At 44.1% G+C, this 21,519-nt stretch overlaps 1 long non-coding RNA gene across 1 annotated transcript; it reads right to left on the bottom strand.

Moving 5' to 3' along the window:
- Nucleotides 1-2,619: 2,619 nt before the first annotated feature.
- LOC132249166 (uncharacterized) lies at nucleotides 2,620-13,492 on the bottom strand. The gene is made up of 3 exons (XR_009460574.1): nucleotides 13,258-13,492; nucleotides 8,823-9,079; nucleotides 2,620-2,875 (listed from the first exon to the last, which is right to left on the bottom strand). It is a non-coding gene; the product is annotated as an uncharacterized LOC132249166 (long non-coding RNA).
- Nucleotides 13,493-21,519: the final 8,027 nt, after the last annotated feature.

The following is a 21,519-nucleotide window of genomic DNA, read 5'->3' as shown; positions in this document are numbered from 1 at the left end:
ACACTGAAGATCTGAATCAATCTTTCAAAGCCAAAGAGGGTTAAATATTTAAACAAGCTATGTATTGAAATGCATTTTTAATGCTCTGAAGTCATTCTGATGAACGATTACTCAAGAGCCTTCATTACAGAGTTTAGAGAGTAATGTGGTATTATCCGAACAGATGGCACAGCTGTGTGCATCCTCAGCCTCACTCCCTCCCCCCCTCGGGGTAAATCCAAGTGCCACTCCTGTGCGAAGTCATCTGTTGTCAGCCAATGGACTGAATGGATGACTGCGTCTATCTTGCACACTCCTACATGACAGCCAGGACAGCTGAGGTCTCCAAGAATGGCTTCTCCTTAAGGAGCAAAACGCCTTTTGTAATCTCATGTTTCCAACGCTTAGTTGAGGGAAGAGGCAATATTACGAGCGTGCAGAATGAACTCGCTGTGCTGTTCTGTGACTTAATTGCTAGGATTATGTGGTATCATTATGTCAACTGCAATTGTCTCTGTTCTTTTCAAGCTGGCATTTCCCCCCCCCTCCCCTTCCTCCCCCTCCCATCTGTATGAGGGGGTTGGTGGTGGCAGCCGGAGTGGCGAGAAAAGGGAGGGGGGCAATCTGGACATGTTGATAATTATTAATTAAAACAGACAAAAGGAAACGCAGGGTAGCGTGCGGGCCTGGCTGGGGCTGTCACGGTTCAAGGCAGGATGAGCTGCATGACTATTCAGGCAACCACAGCTGTGGGCCGGGGGAGTCACGCACCTCACAAAGCTGTTGTCGGAGCTCTTGGGCTCCTTTCACTTGTGCTGCGTTCATGGCTCGATGAAGACCTAGGGAATATAGGCCTGTGCCTCGGGGCCTGGGGTCATGGAGTGCAGTCAGCATCTTAAGAGGAAAACAATTATCTTTGTTGCAAAGCGAGCTTGACACCATGAGTCAAATATCAATAATGCCTCCCTGAGTATGCAGAGAGCCTACAACGATGACTTTAACCAGCATCCACCCAGCCTAACTCTGAAACCTTATGGCTTCCTAAAGGAGGGTTCAACATAATGCCAGAGCTTGGGGATACATGCACCATTTTGGTCATGCCTGGAAGCCAAAAATGTCAAAATGCAGCCTCGTATTCACCCCGGTGTCGTTTCTTTGGCTTTGATGGAGTGACTCCTAATTTTGCAGTGATTGCAGTGATGGATATTTAGTGGGTTATGTCCAGATCCGGGTCTGGAGCTATAGTTATCTATAATGTTTCCTAAAAAAAAAGGTGCTTTCTAATCAAATCACTCTTTTCCCCTAACTCTCTTCTCTCCTTATTTATCAACTCTTTTCACTCCTTTTTTTTTTTTCAATGGAAAAACAGAAAAGGAAGGTTGAGGAAGAAAGAGAAAGAGAGAGAGAGACATTGACATTGAAATTGTCAAAACAGTTCATTTCTGCAGGTCCTCACTATAAATTTCCATTTCTGGTTTCAAAAGGAATTTTGAAGTTGAAATTTTAGGAAATTTATAATAAAAAGTTGTAGATTTTGAAAAGGTACGAGTTAAATGTTTTAAAAGTGTTTTGAAGTGTTTCAAAATCATTTAAATGCTATGTTTTGATTGAGCTCTTAGGGTTGTTTTTTTTTTTTAATTTAACTTATTAGTTAGCAACATTTTTTCAAGATTTTGACGTTTTGCCTTGGTTCAGCATAGGACATTTTTTGAATTTTCTCATGGGCTAAGAAAAATATTTCCCTTCCAGATCTAGATATTTTTTGGTGTCCAAGAAGATAAACCTTTATTAGAACACACACTGACAAATATTATGTGCTTAGTTGCTCACTATCCATTGGATGTCTGCGTGTAGGGACCATGCAGAAGTCCTCGTTCATTGAACAGTTCTGAAGTCAGCAGCTTTAAATATTACCAGTAGCTAGAAGTCCTCAAAATGCCATTTACCAACTGAAATTGGCTGGCGTCCAGTCAATCTATACTCTATCCCTGCCCTGATATGTATGACACGTCCTCTGTGCAAAGAGTTGCTGGAGAGGATGTCACAGGAACCTATTGACCCTATTTCCAGTCAACAACTTCCACACAACAGGAAAATGTACTTTATCCCATGTACACAACTGGTCCAGTAAAAGAGATCACCCTAAGAAATCTTTGTGTCTCACACAATTTTGGACTATCACGGCTACAATATTATTCTTACACTACTTTGAAAAAAACACTTATTTTTTTTTCTTTTGGGGTGCTCTCCCTCTTTCTCTTCTCTCCTTTTTCCCTCAACCCTTATTCAACTCCTTTTCCATCAGCAACACAGAAAAGAGGCATAAGGCCAGTTTCTGTTTCTAACACACTGCACAATGGCCAGAAACAGAAGAGGAAAGACAATGTTGTTCAGAAGAGTCTCAATAATCAGTGAGCTCTTCACACAGCATAAAAAGTACAGAAAAAACCTCAGATAGTCATAAAATGTTAGTGATTCCTGGAATTGTATGCCCCATCGACAAACAAGAAGGATCAAAGCAGGCAAAATTTGACAGGTAAATTATTCTAGTTATTTACTTGCCTGTATCGATTCTACCATATAACAATGAAAATATAAAACAAGGAACACAAAGAGAGTTACTTTGTAGATCACTTTTAATTTAGGATTTTGATCATTCCTAACAGTTAATAAAAAAGCTCAATATAAGTTTGGCTCTGGAAGACATGATAATATTAAATTCAAGTAGGTCTCGGTTGTCGTTGGTGGCCACTGAACGGACCACCACAAGATAGCAGTGACCTTGTAGGCATTATGGTACAGGAGGTTTAAAGGAGATGAAGATAGTGGCAGTTTGGATTTTGATGGGAAGCTCTGCTTACATGTAAAGTTTCCAAAATAGTTGAATCTCTGCTCCCTAGAAGTAGGGAAAAGAGGAAATTAAATCAGTTTTCAATAATTTTTCAGTTTTTTTTTAGGTATGCAGAAATTGCTATACTGGTCTAGCAGCAAGATTAATGTAATATTGTATGCCATCTATGACAGCAGTGAGCAATAGATGCTTCTTATTTGGCTATTGTCTTTTAAATCAGTCTGCAACATCTTTTCTGGAGATGTCTTGGGGATAGTCTCTGTGTCTTATATAAGCCTGTAGAATATTCTTGGTAGCTAGGGTGTATAAAACAAAAGTCCTGACCAACTGTTACACAGCTATTCTTTTACTTTGTTGCTTAAAAACCAAACAAAACACCTCCATCCCCTGCCCCAGTATGTCTGGAAATCAAAAGGCTACAGATGAGAAGACATAAACAGAAGAACCAAAATAAAAATACAGTACCTGGAACTGCAATGATCGTCAGACTTGTTAATGGTTTTAACAATTGCTGCAATTTGTGTTGAATTGAATTGGCAGGGAGATGTGGGAACACGTTTAGAAGGCGATACTTTTGCTAAAATAATGCTACATCAACAAAGCTAAGATACCGGCGGGTATGGAAGCTATCTAAACTGCAGGTGAACAGAAGACCCATTAAAAAGCAACTGCACTCTTTAACAAACTTGCTTAAATTTATGCATTTTCACTTTCCGTTAACTTAGACGAGTGTCCCTGCCTAGACAAACTCTAGATTTAGTGAGATGTTTCTACTTTCCACCATTGGGCTAGTGACACTCCTGACATCTCTCTTTAAATCTGCATAACTTTCATTCCTTCTAGAAAAAATAACAACATTGGTATAAGAAAATTAATAGCTGGAGATTTTTATTTTTTTTTTTCAGGGAGAGAAATTTGCCATAATCTTTCTCAGTGACAATATTTCACTATAAGCAAAGGATGATTAGAATTAATTGCAGCATAAAAGATACACAAAGGGATTCTGTCATAACAATAAAAGACATAAGTATATTCAAAAAAAGACTTGTTACATGAGTTATTTTATTTCTGTTGAAATGAAAACAGTGAGGGCTCTGATCCCCACCCCGTTCCTCCCCTCCCCCCACTTTTGGTAGACTCATTGACTAGGGGCAGAAGTTACACATAAACCAGTTTAAGTGATCAGAAACTGCTTTAAACCTGTAACAGAACAGAAGTTCAGTGCACATAGACTGCTTTCAAAATGATCAAAACTGGTTTAAGATAAACCTGGTTGGATGGAGTATCAGACTACAGTGATTTAGGTCAAACCATTTTATGACACTTCTGTCCCAGATCCTTCCTTATTCAAGTTCACTCAGAGTCCCCCAGCATCCCAAGATGCTTTGCAGCCCTGAGCTATGCTGTCTGATCCAGTGGAGCAGGGAGTGCCTTGTCCTCTGCTCCTTAGCCTCCTTCTTGCCTGCATTAATCAGCTCATAGGGATGGGGAGCAGGAGAACAGACCCCCAGACCCCCTAGCCAGGGTCTACACAGCACATGTGGGGAGGGAAAGCCCCTGTGTTGGGGGCTTTTTAGACTCTGGCAGGTCTCTCTCCTTTTCCCCTCCCCAGCTGCTGATTGCTTCAGCAACTGTTACAGGGTGGAGAGAACTGCAGTCCTTTGGGCCAAGTGCCTGCCCACGCAGCCCAACATGGGGGCACTGGGGACGTCCACCTTGTGGGAGGTTTCCTCCCAGTCTAGCTCAGGGTCCCCCAGCCTGGGGAATTCTTTCATAAATTTAATAGATTTCATAGACATTAGGGCTGGAAGGGACCTCAGAAGATCATTGAGTCCCGCCCCCTGTCCCAGGGGCAGGAAGTCAGCTGGGGTCAAAGGATCCCAGCAAGATAAGCATCCAAACATTTCTGAAAAGTCTCCAGAGTAGGTGCTTTCACTATCTCTAGAGGAAGTCTATTCCAGGCCTTGGGAGGCTCAGACAGTAAAGAAATGTTTCCTTATGTCCAGCTTAAGACAGTCTTGGAGAAGTTTATGACCATTGGACCTTGTCGTCCCTTGGGGTGCTCTCGTGAACAGCGTTCCCCCAGATCCTGATGCACACCCTTTATACACTTCCCCTCCTGAACCTTCACTCCTGCTTTCCTCAGCCCTGGCAAGTCTCAGGGAGCTTCATGGAGTGAAGGGAAATCCTCCTGCTCTTTTGCAGCCAGTTTTGCTGTAGCTGCAGCGAGTCTGAGGCAAAACTAATTCAGGGGAGCAGAGGAATGTCCCTCTGCTCCCTGGGTTATCCCTAAGACTCATAGCAGCTAAGGCAAGGGGTCAGCATTGGGGAAGGGAAGAATTCCCCTCACCTCCCTGGGGCTACCCTGGGCTGGGGGACCCAAGGCATGGACAGGCACCTGGTCTGAAGGACTTCTTCTCGTTCCCTCCTGTGGCAGGTGCTGAAGTTTCTCTTGCCTACTTGCTCTAGTTTCCCCTGCCTCCTGGCTGGGGTCTGTGCCTTTCCCAATTAAAAACTGAACGTCAGGTCAGTTGGTTATCAGTTCAACCTACAGAGCTTAGAAGCAGTGGTCTTCAACCTTTTAAAGTAGGAAATCACCTCTGGCATTTAAAAGCAGCCCAAGATCTACCATGAGCCACCACCACCCCCAGCCAGTAGGTAAGTCTGTGGGGAAAGAAAGGAGGGGGCAGATCGAGGCAGAGGGAGAAAAAAAATATGATTTTATGAAGAGACCCTGATAGTTAAAAAAAAAGGAGCTGGCATTCACATCATACATATTTTCTTTTCTGACCAGTCAAGGCCAGGATTTTTACAGCAGCTGAGGTAAAGCATCCAAATCTCACTGGAAGTCAGTATGAACTGAGTGCCTAACTCCCTTATTTCCCTTTGCTGCTTAAAACTAAGAGCATTACAAATCCAGTGCACTTTCCCCATTTTATATTGTTTGCTCAAAGACAACGGTGATGAAAACATGCTACCCAGTCCCATTTTTGTTTCTAGTTGGCGGTTCTCAGGTGATAGCTGCATGCTGCAGGGTTTTGGCATATGGAACGACCAGCTGTCTTTGCAGGTAAAGCCAATATTATTCCCTGAGTAAGAAAACAGCCTTGCAAGTGAAGCTGAATAGTGGCTCTTGTGCTAGAAAGCTAATATCTATAGCAGCAGTACTCAGCCTTGGCGAACTGGAGTGCCACTTCATCACTGAGTGGAACCACAAGATAATCACCCTGACATTGCACTGTTCTGTTGCATCATTTTGACTCAGTGTCATGGTATATTGATACATCACCATAAAACATTGCCAGGCCCCAGAACAACAAATCAAGAGGAGGAACAGGAACCTGGTCATTCTTATACAAACTATCCTTTATGTGCCTGCTGCGAGCCACCATCCTTGTTTTCTGCCTACTGAGCAGTAACAACTTGACAGCATTCTTCTTTCTTGGGGGCCTCATCCAAACCACATTGAAGTCAAGGGAAAGACTCCTATTAACTTTGACGAGTTTGGGATCAGATCCTACAGCTGGGAGAATAGCACAAAGCGTTTGGGAACATTAGTCTGAGTCTCTAATTACTGTTTTATTTTTTCCATGTTTGTTCCCTCTTGTTCGCACAATTGTTTAGGTAATAGCTAGTTTGGACCAAATATCAGTATTCACATTTGCAGTGTTCTTGTGTGCAACCCTAAGTATCTGCTATTTGTTGTCTCTCACTCTCCATTGGAGTTGGCTGGAACATTTCTTGCAGAGTGCAGTTTTGATACAAGAAGGGTAATATTTCTTTTCATGGGAAAAAAAAAAAAAAAGCGTGGGTTTTGCACCAGCTGCAGTCATCAGTGATTGCTCATTATCCTCCCAGCTTAAAGAGGATCTCAGAGGGAGTTTGGGGCCCAGTGCATGTAGGTGTTATGGTAACTCCCAGGCGTTTCCCGGGGTTGGGTCCAAGAGGATGCAACAATGCTGTTGCACCCCCCTGTTTTTATTTTGTAATGCAATAAGCTCTTCCCCACCCAGTTTGGCAGAGGACAGCTTTTGGGGGTAGGGGTGTTTGTATGTGTGTAGGGGGGGAATAACGGGGGCACAGAGCAAACACAGGAAGGTGGACTGACCTCCACTACTGCTGTCCCTGACCAAACCTGGCATCCTGCATAGCTTCTCCCTGTATTTGGAGGCCCAACAGCAGGCAAAGGAAGGAGAGGACCTTCCTGCCAACCACTGCTGTCCTCTGCTGACCCAGGCATGGGGGAAGCTGCAGGGCCGCTCCTACCCTAATCTTGCTGGGGGAAGCAGGGAGCAGTTTCAGGGGATGCCAGGTTCTGCTGGGGACAGCGACAGCAGGAGGTCCCCCCTTCCTCCCTGCTCCCTAGGTCTCCTGGCTTGGAGGTACCAGCTTTGTACAGTGGCTGCATGTACAGCAGTGGTGGCGGGTGGTCCCCCCATTTCTGCATCTGCCCATGCTCTGGGTGCACCTGCCAGTCTGGGGGCTCCAGCCACACCTCACCCTCACCCCACTCCCCACGGTTAGGCTGCAGCACCAATGGCAACTTTTTTAAACCGTTCCAAAATCCTGGACCCAATTACAGAGCTGCCAATCTGCATTTTCAAGTCCAAAACACATTAGCAGGCCCTAGGTGAGCTGCCTCGGGGGACGGTGACAGGGGCAGGGACTGAATTCAGGCCTCTCACATCCCCATCCGGTGGTTTAAACAAACGCCTCTCCTTTCTTTCTCATGTGAGCTATGGGGTTTAGGACGAATGCTGCTAAGAGTGCAAGCCGTCCGTTTTTACAGTGAAAGGGAGCACTCAAGGCTCTCACACGTCAAAACGCAGAACAAGCTGAAAAATGACATTGGCATGGGCCGACCTCAGCATCCAGTCTGGTTAGGGTGAAGTCTTTGAAGCAAAGGAGCATTCAACATTATTCAGTTTCCTAGCAGATAAAAAAAGCCTTCAAGGGACTATATCTCTGCCACTTAACATTTTATTTAATAAGATCCCCCCCTTCTTTCTTGTCATATTTAATCTATTTACCTCCCATAACCCCTTCTTCCCTCTTCCCCACTTCTTAAACTATCTCATCCATTCAGATTGTTACAAGAATCTCCTTTTCACTTCCTTTCTCTGCCTCTCTGGCTTTGCAAGCTGAGGTGGAAAAAAAAAATGAACTGATTGGGTAATGTTTGCCTCATCTCTTCTCAGAAAGCATCGCCGTTTGTGCTGAGGAACAGTCACTCAGGGAGAGATTTTGTGACAGTATGAACAGGTACGAGAGAAAGGACAACCAACTTGACACAAGGAAACAGCCAGTCCTTTGGAGGTGGCTGATGTTAGTGGCCATTATTTAACATGCCAGGCAGCAATGCTGAGTTAAGTGGACTTCTGTGAGCATAGTGCATCACATCTTCCAGGTCCTACCCCCAGCAGCATTGCTGGGAAAATATTGGATTGCTTTTAGTTCAATAGCTAAAGTAAAATACTGTGGGGAGAGGGGAGGTAAGGACATGCAGCTCAGGTCCAAATTAAAAATATATTGTTCAATATTTATTGTCTCTGTTCTTTCTGACCCAAGCATTAAAAATCTGGTTTCATTTTCAGGGTTTTTAAGCCATTGCTAATCTTTTTGTTTGTTTCCCTCCAATGTAGGTCAATTTTTAAATGAAAAATGCTGTTTCAGAAAATGTCGGAGTATAAAGTTTTGGCATTTCTGGAATATTTCATTTTGAAAAACCATTCCCCACCCACATCTATTACTAGTTTAAACAGACTGTCCACAAGAAGATCGGGTTGTCTGCTCCTGAGTGGGGGTAAGCTCAGCAGAGCGTTGCATGAACGTGGCTACTCTACTTCTTGTTCATGAAGTGGTAGCTATGGACAAGACCTGTCCATGGAGGCTATCCCAAACTGTTCACTCCTTCCTGTTCCCTAGACTGTGAACCAACGTTCAACAAAACCACTATGCCATCCCCCATCGTCTTTGCAGCACATTTCCTTACCTCTATCTTCCTTCACTCACAGGAAATGATGGCTCTCCAAGAAGATGACTTGGGCATTGCTCAGCATCCTCCCAAGTTTCTTGAAGTCCTGTGTAATCCATGAGGCATTCTGGAAATCACTGTTGTTAATGCCCAGTCACACTCTCAACACTGGAGTCTTGCCCACCGACTCCAGGAACCTAGCCCATCTTCAAAGCACATCTCGTGTCCCGGCTCCAGAGCAGGAGATCTCTTAGTAGGCCTCCTTGTTTGTTCTTCTGGGTTGGTCAGAAAAAAAAACCAAACACATCCATAGGTATCCAGATCTTCAGACATATCTTCTACACTTTCTGTGCTGCAGACCTGGACAATTTTACATGTGTGAAATTCTTCCTGGTCCTTTCCTCTCTGTGAGTCACAGCTAGCACAACCTTGTTTGCCTCTGCCAGACTCCTGCTTGATCCCTGATGCCCCTGCTAACACCACATATATGTCTTCTAGCCCCAAGCCCCACTACCTCTTCCCTTCAAGGGGAAGGGGAAAATTTTGGGGGATTTTTGAAATTTTTTCTGGGTTCTCCATGACCCCCCTCTACCTCCCATCCCATCCCATCCCATCCCAGGTCTGGCTCTAGAGGAGGCTGTGACATTTTGAAGCATTCCAGCCAGGAAGAGCACAAGGATGTGTGTTTCCTGGATGAAACATTTATTTTTTCCAAGCATTCCGCAGTGTGTTTTGCTTGCAAACATTTCAATTATATCTATGGGTGGGTATGAGTGCAAATAAAAGCCATGCCTTTTTGGATGCAGCAAGTACTGCAGTATAGTCATAGGGTAGAAGGTGAACTGGTGAAAGGGATGCACAGTTTTCACAAGGAGATATAGCTCCAGTGATAGGGAGAGAGACTATCTCAAATGTACTCAAAAGATTCAAAGCTGTGTGTCTGTTTGGTATCATCTGAATGTAATTTGAGTGGCTCACTTCTAATCTAGCTTGGGCTATGATGATAACAGCTTCAATTTATACAATCAGAGCTCATTGCTGAGTGACTTTTCTTTCTCCTACATCAAAGGTAATTATTATTTTTATAGTTCAATTAGCAAACATTACATTTCTGTTTTCCTTGCAAAGATGGCACCACCTAATTTAACAATAGCATACTTATCCCTGATGTCCTCTCTGGGACATGATGTTATTATAATAGACTTCTCTGGACATATTGATTCTCTGGAGCAACTATTTTTTTCCAATTTGTACCTTTCAACCCCTTTCCTTTAATTTTACAGTAGTAGGACAATTTGCTCACTTTATTTCATAGCTTGCATTTTAAAAAAATCTATAAAGTACTTTGCATCGGGATTGTGCTTTTAATACTTTTTTTGTTGGGCTTGCTGGCTAGGGAAGGTGAAAAACTGTGTGTCTTTGGAACTAGAGCAGGGCAAAAGATAAGTTTCCTGTCTCAGAATAATTGGTGAGATTTCCAAAATGTCCCTATGCTGCTTAAGATGAAACCAACTATTTCCATCTTGTGAAGGGCAAAACCAGAACAAAAGGAGGTCTCACAGGCAGCCAGGACTTAGGGTGTTTATCATGGGCTATGGAAGACTGATCTTCAGGTCCCTGCATTGCCTACCAAAGACCTGGAACTCAGGTGAGCATCCTAACCACCAGACTACAGATATAATCTCTTTTTCACCCACTACATGCTAACTTATTTAATCAAATGACTTTTGCAAAATGGGGCAGCTCCAGCAAGAGAGGTCACAACCAGTCCCAAGAGAAACCCTGCTGCTTGCAGAAGATTTCATAGATTTCATAACCATTAGGCCTGGAAGGGATCTCGGAAGATCATCGAGTCCAGCCCCACACCTGAAGGGCAGGAGGTCAGCTGGGGTCATAGGATCCCAACAAGATAAACATCTAATTTACTCTTGAAGGTGTTCAATGTAGGTGCTTGAACTACCTCCGGCGGCAGGCTGTTCCATACCTTGGGGGCTTGGACAGTAAATAAATTCTTCCTTATGTCCAGCCTGAAACGGTCTTGCAGTATTTTGTAACAGTTCAACCTCGTCATCCCTTGGGGCGCTCTAGTGAACAAACGTTCCCTCAGATACTGATGGTCACCCCTGATAAACTTGTAGGTGGTCATCAGATCACCCCAATCCTGTGCTTTTCCAGGCTAAAGAGCCCCATGGCACGCAGCCTGTCATTGTAAGGTTTGTTTTCCTGACTTCTGATCATGCACGTGGCTCTTCTCTGGACTCTCTCAAGCTTCTCCACATCCTTTTTGAATTGTGGAGCCCAAAACAGGATGCAGTACTCCAGCTGCGGCCTCACCAAGGCCAAGTACAAAGGGAGAATGATGTCCCGGGACTTGCTTGAGAAGAAACTATGGATGCAAGCCAGCGTTTTGGTCACTTTACTAGCCGCAGTATTGCACTGCAGGCTCATGTTCATCTTGTGGTCAATGATGACCCCCAAGTCTCTTTCTTTCGTAGTGCTAGCCAGTGTAGCACTGCCGAGCCTATAAGGATGCTGCAGGTTTTTCCTCCCAAGGTGGAGAACCTTACATTTTTCAGTGTTAAACACCATCAGGCTCTTGTCTGCCCATTTGCTGAGCCTGTCCAGGTCAGCCTGGATCACCATCCTGTCTTCTGGTGTGGATGCTTTGCCCCAAAGTTTGGTGTCTTTGGTGAACTTGGCCAGTCCGCTTCTGACTCCAATGTCCACATCATTAATGAAGATGTTGAACAATACAGGTCCAAGGACAGAGCCTTGAGGAACCCCACTGGTTATAGGGCACCATGATAATTGATTGCCATCAATTACTACCTTCTGGGTCTGACCACAGAGCCAATTTCCCAGCCAGCGGATCATGGTAGCCCAAGGCCACAATTGGCCATTTTCGCCAAGAGGTGACTCAGGTCCTTTCACCTGAATTGGGCAAAGTCTGGAGCATCACTGTCCTATAGCCCAAGTCGATATAGGAAAACAAGGAGCAGTGCTCTCAAGTTGCAGCAAGGGAGGTTTAGGTTGGATATGAGGAAAAATCTCTCTCACTAGGGGGATGGGGAAGCACTGGAACAGGTTATCCAGAGAGGTGTTGAAATCTCCATCCTTGGAGGTTTTGAAGATCCGGGTAGACAAAACCCTGGCTGGGATCATCTAGTTGGGGCTGGAACTGCTCTGAGCAGGGAGTAGGACTCGTTGTGGCCTCTTGAGGTCCTGTCCAACCCTGACTTTCTATTATTCTATAAGTTAAAGCCCTAACCACCAGCCTTTCATGAGTTTGCTGACTCTCATGTTTAACCAGATATTTTATCCACAGTTAGCAAATCCCTTTTCAAGGGAATCTTAGTGTCAAGCAAGACATTTCCAAGGAAAATGTTTGCTGCGGTGAACCTGCATTTTAGGAAGAAAATGCATGTGGTCACAAAAGCCTCAACTGGCTGTATATGAGTTGGACATTTCCTCATTCTTCAGGCTCCTAAGCTCTAAGTAACCTTAAAATAATTCTGACATTCATTCATCAGCCCCATGGGAGAGTAGGGCTCTTGTGAATAATGTGTCTGCTTCAGACCTGAGGACACATACCCTGTGCCTGAAAGCTTGTCCAAGATCTCTCCCAACTATGCAGTTGGTCCAGTAAAAGTTACCGCCTCCAAAAGATCCTTGCCTCTCATTATATTTCTTGGATCATCGTGGCTGCAACGTTACGCCAACACTATTGCTCCCAGGGAACAGCATTTTGAGTCCTTTCCTTTCTCTTCCGCAGCCAGACAAAGCTTTCCCCTTCCTTCCCTTCGTTGTGACACAAGCAAGATATTGTTCTCTTATCTGACAGACCAGTATCGCGTTGGCAGTGCCCTCACCCTTAGGCTTTCACAAAGTGGTTTTAAGTAAGCCTTCGTCACGTTCCTTTGGAGCATGCTTGCATTGATTATGCACAATTATTTCCTTGCATCATGTCCATTCACCTCCCCACATCAACCCCCACCCAAGTGATTTATTACCATCTAAATTGTTTCTAGCAGAAACCTGTTTATCACTGTCACATGTGTAAGCGGCAGATATGAGTATCTATATGATCGGTGCGCGTGTGTGCGAGCCTGAGCAACTCCGGGGGTAGGCAACTGTGTTTAGAATCACGGATGTTTCATGTCTCTTATTAACTCCATCTCATCCGTGCCACCAGAGCCCCACCACCCTGCTCCACCTTTTGGGTTTTTTGCCATCTGACGATGACAAAAAAAATCTCCATTTCATTGATCCACTCAACCTCCACCCATGCAAAGCCACTGCTGAGGTTCTGCAAGAAAGAGCAGTTTGTAAGCAGCCCAATGGATTACCGTTTCAGTAGGACACCAGAAACCTTCAGAAATAATGGCAAGGGCCCTGAAGAAGAGGGGCAGTTGGACTCTTCAGTAGACGCGATCACTTTAGGGATGTCACTAACCTGCTTTGTATCTGCATGGAGAAAGGAGCTCTCTGCTGTTCCTGCTCACTACATGTACAGCCATCTGCAACCTTTCGTCTCTAAACAACGGGCCGGTTTCCGTACTGCATTTCCCTTGACATACAGTGCAGAAGGGAGGGCCCAGCTGGAGGAAATATGGATCAAGGCACCTTAAAATCACTGGCTGCTAAACCCTAAGCTGCTTTTGATGACCAGCTCTCCCCCTAGCACACGGTAAACCAGACCACAGCCTTTTTTAATTTACAACAGTCTTGCTGGTTGTTGGCTGCTTCGCAGCCCAGATTAATGAGCACAAAAGCATGCTAGCCACTCCCCTTCCCTGCAGAAACAGCTACTGCAGGGTGATGAAAGGATTTAGCTGGAGATTGCATCATTCCCTATATCCTAGACTGGAAAGTTTTGAGAGGTTTTTCTTTCTTCTTCCCCCTCTCCCCTCCCCTCAATGTGCTCAGTTAGCACAGAAGAATCGGAGGCTCGGGTGCCTCCTTTATCACTGTTTTCTCTCTCCATTTCTAAGTACCAAGTTAGGATTCAGAAGGGAAAGGAGTGAAGATTATGAATTTGCTTTATAATGAAATAATAAAAAAATGATGAGGCCAACACTTTAAGAGAATTATACTGCAGTTGGCAAAATTCATAGTGTCACATAATGCAAATAAAATGACACTTAGCCAATATGTCTACCCTCAAAAATAATGGAGAGGATGCAGAGAGGAAAGAAACAAAGTGATAATAAGCAGGTTATTCAATTCCTTGTGGGCCATGATTCTTCACTGTCCTGCACCTTTTACTGTTATTTTGGGATGCCATTTATCAAACAAGCCATCATGGACACCAAATGCTACCATCTTGATATGGCAGTATGTCACATCCACTGTGCAGATAACAACCTAAGGTGCAAAGGGTTAGAAAATTGGTCTTCTAACATCTTCTGGGTCACATCTTCAACTGGGGCAAAGCAGCATTATTATGCAAAAGTCAGAGGGACTACATTAGCTAAGGATCGGATCCTATTATCTGCTTCCTTCACTTTTCCTTGTTTGGGAGTTTTCTTTTTTTCCAAGTCAGAGGTGCGTATCTAGTTGTAGCTAAAAGTTTTGCTTTCTGATTTGACGGCCGTTCAGCGATCTCCCCGAACTGAGTCGGTGGTTTCAGTCCAGCGAGCACAACGCCAAGGTTCACATCACACAATTGGCACTAATTGGCACCTTTGTTGGCAGTCGCAGCAGAGAGGTGGAGGACCAAATGAGCTCAGCAACTGACCCGACCTCTTACTCTGCGAGACGATCCTTGCAGAACAGGTTTGCTGCACATTGATGGAAAGCGTGTGCGCCGGGGGTAGAATTGTGCACAGCTGCTGCCTGCTCTGTGCATTGTACTTGTTCAGTGGATAAAACATATAGAGAGGTCTTAGCCATGAAATTCAGATGCCAAACTGGATCTAGACCCAAACTTTCCTGATATGCATAAACAGATTGTATCCACTGTTCTAGCACAGGCCCAACCATAATTGATATCCATGCTCCCCCACCTCCAAGCCTGTCAATCTGTTAGTATTAAATCGACCCAAAAGTACAGTAAAACAAAAACAAAAAAAAAAAAAGAAAAAAACACAAAAACAAACCCATAATTTATAGTAGCATGAAACAAGGAGGAGACTCAACAAACTGGTGGTTTGGTCCTGTTCTACAGCCAAATACAGAGATTACTGGATCAAACAGAGTATGTCCATTTTGTTCCAGGATGTAATTGAGTTTTAACTGGTTTTAATGTACAGATTGCCAAACTCTGCTGCCAAGTCCTTGCTGTATAGGATTAGATGAGGTTCCCTGTGATGGCAGGGCTGAGTTTTACAGCGCTTAGGCAACTCCAACTACCATACAGATGACAAATCTTCTGAGAAGACTCAGTATTTCATGGTGACCATGGAGCTGTCCAAGGCATTTGTAGACTCAGCTCATCCTGGGTTTTTTTGTGATCTTGTGTTCAGGCAATCATTAGAAGTTGAGCAAATGGAAATTCTGATTGTGTTGAAAGGTCATTGCTGGAGCGTATTATAAAACAAAAACTGTCACTTTGGAAATATCTGAGGGTCGGGGTGAAGAAATAGCAGGCCTCATGGATTTTTAAGGAATTAACCACATCCAAACAACATGGCTTCTTTTTTTGATAGACTAACTGGTTTGGTGGACATGGGGAATGAGGTGCATGCAACAGTCTGACTTTTAACACATTCCTACGTGACCTTCTCCTAAATCAGCTCAAAAAATAGGGGCAAAATGGAATTACAATTAGCTGGATACAAATTTTGGCTGAATGGCTACAACTAAAGGATAACTGCAGATGGACTGGTATTTGAATGGCTGGGAATCTCAAGTGAGGGTTTAAAGGGATCTGTTCTTGTTTCTGTTCAACATTTTAATGAATGATTAATATGCAGCAATAGAAAACATACTCATCAAATTTGCAGATGACACAAAACTGGGTGGGGTTGACAGGATGAAAAATCAAAGGGATTTTGATAAATTCAAGAACTGAGTTATAAATGCAATAATGCAATTACAGCAAAGAGCTGGAGATGGGTGTTTCCGTGATAGAAGCATTTACAGATGTTCTGTAACATTATACTGAAGGAATTGGGAATTGGAAGATGGTCTCTCAGGGAGCAGCTAATTAGGAGTCAGTTAAGTGAGAGACAGATCAAGGGTCTGCAGACATTGTAGAATGCTCCATAAATTAAAATGCTTTGTCCTCCTCCACATATGCCAGTGATCACTACAGGTATATTTTTATATTGTAGAGACAGGTAACAGAAACACAAGACTCCTTTCTTGTAAATCTACCTTTTTTCAATTTCATTGTTCCCATTTCCCCACATTTTTAAATCCTTTTTGAACAAGACACATGAGCAGCTAAATGAAGTATTGCTTTAGGTCTTTTCCTGATTGGCACAAGTGAAAAATGTCTATGTGCATAAGTTATTAAGGGCGTTCATATTTCATCAGATGTTTCTGATCTGTCTAACAGCCCTATACATTGTTCTTTCATACTCATTTAATTTACTAATGAAATTGAAAAATGAAGAGCCTAGTGGCAGCCTGTAGAGAAAGCTCCACTAGCTTGATAAGGAAAACTTTCCATAATAGGGTGCTAAAGACATGGTAGAGTCTGATGAGTCATGTGTTCCTGAGGATGATAGTGAGAACAGGATTTGCAAAGTTTGACCAACATAACTTCAGATTAAATTATCATAGACTCATAGAAAATGAGGGTTGGAAGGGACCTCAGGAGGTCACATCTAGTCCAGCCCCCTGCTCAAAGTAGGGCCAGCACCAACTACATCATCCCAACCAAAGCTTTGTCTACCAGGTCTTAAACACCTCCAAGGATGGAGACTCCTTGGGTAACCTGTTCCAGTGTTTCACTACCCTCCTAGAAAGAAAATGCTTCCTTATATCTAATCTCAACTTCCCTTGTTGCAACTTGAGTCTATTGCTCCTTGTCCTGGCATGTGCCACCACTGAGAACAGTCTAGCTCAAGGGCAGGCAAAATCAAGCCTGAGGGCTGGATCCAGCTCACAAGGCAATTCTATCAGGCGGATGGGGCCCCTCCATGAGCCCCCTGTAAACCCTGGCCCTGGGATGCCCCTCTGCCAGCTGGAGCCTCCATACAGGAGGTGCATCTCTGGTTGCTAACCCTCCACCCCAGCCTGGCCTCACCTGCCTCAGCCCCAGCCCCAAGCCAGGGGTGATGAGACAAGAAGCCTCTGCCTGGCAAAGGCTTTTGCCAGGTCACTCCAGAGCTGCTCCCAGCATCCCTGCTTGGGAATGTGGGGATTCAGGAATAGGCCTCACCATGCTGGGACCAAAGACTACCACTGGAAGAAAGGGACTGGGAGCATGGGGAGCCATGCAGTATGGGGCTGGGTCAGGCTGACCCCACCTGCTGCCACCATGTGTGGCTGGGGGCTGGGATGGGAGTGCAGGAACCGCATGCTATTTGGCTGGCCTTGCACGCTGCCACCACCTGCACCTGGGGATTGGGGTGGGACTGCGGGAACTGAATGCTATGGGGCTGGATGGGGCTAGCCTCACTCGCTGCAACCACGTACACCCAGGGGCTTAGGCAGGAGCGCTATTGGGCCGGGTGAGGCTGGCCACGCACACTGCCATGTATAGCCAGGGACTTAGGCAGGAGCTGCATACTACCTGTGGATGAGGACTGGGGTGGGAGTGTGGGACCTGCATGTAATGGGGCTGGGTGGGGCTGGCCCACACGTTGCCACCACACGTGGCTGAGGACTCGGGCAGGACCGTGGGAGCTGCATGTTATGGGGGCCAGGTGGGGCTGGCTGCGCACAGGGACTCAGGTGGGAGAGCTATTGGGCTGGGTGGAGTTGACCCCACATACTGCTGTCATGTGGAGCCAGGGACTTGGATGGGAGTTGCACGCTACGGGGGCTGGTGGAGCTGGCCCCAAGTACTGCCACCATGTGTGGCTGGGGACTCAGGTGGGATCACTGGTGGTGCACCTTTCTAACCAGCAGTGGAGATGTACTTAAATGCTTTCATAAACTGGTGCAGAAGTTTGATTTACTGGCATTTTATAACCCATCACACATGAGTGCAGAATTCCCTAAATTCTTTAGGCTTGGAGATATCTGATTTTTCTTTCACAGAATAGATGTCACACAGCAGCGACTGTGCAAACTTCTCATATTCACCTGTAGCAATATGTCTGTAGGGAAATGCCTTTAGCCTTTAGCCTCATTTTCAGACATATGGTCCACTCATTCTTTGGTTACCATAATACAATTATGAACAATTTTGGCCATGGTGTCTGATGTGTACATCTGATTCTCATGAGCTGGTCTGTGAGCCAGCAATTAATTCCACACAAGCCTTTTAAGAGCCCAGGGACCGCATCACCCAGGGGTGCATTTTAAACCACTGTCCTTTTGGTAAAAGTCTCCCAACTAATTTTCTTAGCAGAATGGAGTAGAAACTGTTCTTCCGCGTGTGTTTTTACAGTATCCAATGCAGTGTGCCTGCATTGCCACAATACAAGTAATAAATAATCATAGATAATAGTAATATGATCCTTTGACTGATTTCTTGATTTACTGTCATTTCTGAACCCATAGCGAACACTGAAATTGTTGTTCTATCTCTTCTTTGGTTATTTATTCCCCCATCTTCTGAATTGTCTTCATTTTTTTCTTACAGTCTGGCTGTAAATGTGAGCTCACTCCTAAATCAGAGACATGGCAGTTGGTCAGCTATGTATGGGTTTAAGAGTTTGCGTATTAAATAAGCATATTCTAATTAAAAAAAAAAGATATTAGTTGGACACAGGACAGGGCAGAGAGTGCGTAGGTTTTGTTCGTACACTCTGTTTGTGGATTTTTATGGCATCAGAGTATAAAGGGAATGATATAAAGAGGCCATTACTTACTCTGGAAAGGACTATCTTTTGCCAGTAATAGCTGTTACTCAGGAAACAGACACCACCTGCCTTGAGTCCATGATAAAGAGTTTGTGGGAACCCAGAATATTTTAGATGCTGTTGGTTATATAATATCAGTAAACCAATTATTAACATTGGATTATTAGCTAGGGATATTTAGACATGTTTTTTAGATTACTGGACATCTATAAGGAATGCTGAAAAATTCAGCAAGTTTGGAAAGTCCTACCTATCAATAGAATTAATTCAAGATTTAGGGAGAGGTATGAGAAAACAGTGTCGGGGAAAGGGCGTAAATTAGGCTGAAGCGTACAAGAATGTGGCATTTCCCATTTTGATTTACTCGGTTTGGAGTCTATCACTCTATCTAAGCAAGATGTCCAAGAGATTGGAGGAGTGGTGGGGTGGGTATTTCATAAAAGGCAGTTTGGATATTTTTCCTCATTTATTCAAGGTTGCATGATTATAATTACACACAGATACATTTAATTAGCAAGTGCCAACTAGGGTTCGATATAGTGACAGAGTTGTTAAAATGCCCAGCTACAGCCTTGGAGGTATGAGTTCAAGGCTTACTCTAGACTTATGCCAAAGGGCATTCTTGGTTGACCTAACTGTAAATAAGTACCTGGTCATTTGGGCTGGGGAACTGAAGGAGCCTCAGCACGATACTAGCCACTTCATTTACTAGGGGAAACGGTGACTATAGGCCTGATCCAAAGCCCATTGAAGACAAAGGGGAGATGAAGCTCTTTTTCTGGGCTATGCTAAATTTGGTTCATTTGTAGGTTGTGGGTAATCCCATTACATTAGTCTCTGGGAATCCCATGTATGAGAACGGATACACCACTCAATCTCTGTAAGAGAGAAGTCTTTATTTTAGCATATTTTCCATATAAGAAATGGAAAGATTAAGTCATTATACTAAGATTAGTATAGTGGAAGAAACTATATCCTATTTCACCTTAATGCACCTATGTGGCACTTACATATGTTGCCTAACTACAATTTTCAGCATTTATATGACTGATGTTCTGGACAGGTACATGTCTACCTGCTGGAAGTTAGACAGGAGGAGAATGGTCCTCCCAGCTGTTACTCCAGTGGTTAGGATGCATATCCAAGGAGCAAGGAGACCTTCATTATAGCCCCTTACTCTTATTGCCCAAAGGAAGTTTAACTTTATCACTCAGCAAAGGGCTCTTATTATCAGGCCATGGACCATGCATTGCCCAAAACACTCTCCAAAACTCTTCTTGAAACTGAGTCACTGGGAAACCAGAGACCCAGGGGACAGCAAATTAGCTGGAGGGTGGTCAGTGAGGTGGATGCCTCTTTCAATAGTTATAGTTCTTCTTCAACTGAAATTTTGTGACATACAGCATGATGGGGATACACAGGCACTACTATCCCTTCCTGAAGCCTAGACAGACACAATGTAACCTCTTAGCATAAAAACCAAATGTGGCAAATATGTGGCTATGCAATACAATGGAAATAGGATGCGGGCTGAAGCTTTTGGCAAAGCCAAGATGTAAATCAAGACCTTGTTCAGAACCTTCTTACAAGAACATCCTTCCTACAACCTGGAAGACCTTGCAGTGTGACTCACTGAGACAAGGTTCTTTGAGTATATGTGATATCTTGTATTAGCCCAACGGAGTAGTTGGAACAGAATTATTTGCAAGCTTTCAGGCACAAACACCCTTCGTCAGGCCTAGGGAGACTCTGCTGTTGTTCTGAGATCCCCAAGCAATGAAAGAAGCCAAAAGTGTGACAAGAGGTCAGTGAGAATGTAAATAGGTGGAAATTAGGAAAGCAATGGTAGAGAAGGGAAGGGAGGGGGAGAACAAGGGGTAAAAATGGGTGAAGGAATGCTAAAGGTAAGGAAGGATGACTCAGCTGTAGTGATGATGTTTTTAAGATAGAAAAGAGGCAGTCTGTGAAAAAGAAAATAGCTGGAAATTAGGAAAACAAAGGGTAGAGAAAGAGGGGGTGGGAGGAAGAGGGTGGGGAAATGTAAATTATAAGGTCAGGCAGGTACCTGGTAAATCAGTTGTCAGGCAAGTTGTAATGTGTCATAAATCCAATGTCTATATTGTGCCCATGACATTTTGTATCCGGTAGGTTGATGAAATGAAGTTCATAGGCTTGTCTATAAAATGTGTTTTGTAAGTTGCCTTTGTGGATGAGAACTGAGAGATCAGAGAGGGATTGTTTGTCTTGTGAGAAGTGTGCACCTACAGGGAACTGGATATTTTTGTCTTGATGGATTTTTGGTTTGCATTCATTCTGGTGCTCAGTTGTTGTTTAGTGTCTCCTACATATTTTCCATTTCATGTATTGGGTGAGATATATGACATTTCTGGAGGTGTAGGTGTGAGATCCAGGAATGGTGATGGTTCTGTTGTGGGGTGTGGTCATTGTGGGGGTGGCAGAGATGTGTTGGCAGGTTTTGTGTTTCTTGTCCTGGCATGGTCTGGATACAACCAAACACTCTGCGCTAATTTAGACACCCATTGGAAAGGCCACAGGAGGAAGCCCAGAGATTGGAGGGTAGATTATAATTACTGTTTATTATTATGGATGTTTCACTTCCTGTGAGTATTGCTGAAGAAATGAGTTTTAACTTCATAGTTTCATAGTTGGTAGGGTCAGAAGGGACCTGAGCAGATCATCAAGTCTGACCCCCTGCCATGGCAGGAAAGCACTAGGGTCAAATGACCCCGGCAAGGTGTTCATCCAGCCTCCTCTTAAAGACCCTCAGGGTAGGA

This window comes from Alligator mississippiensis, chromosome 3 (assembly GCF_030867095.1).
Source record: "Alligator mississippiensis isolate rAllMis1 chromosome 3, rAllMis1, whole genome shotgun sequence".
NCBI classification, from domain to species: Eukaryota; Metazoa; Chordata; order Crocodylia; family Alligatoridae; genus Alligator; species Alligator mississippiensis.
The sequence above is the reverse complement of the archived record's forward strand: the minus strand, read 5'-3'. Positions and strand labels throughout refer to the sequence as shown.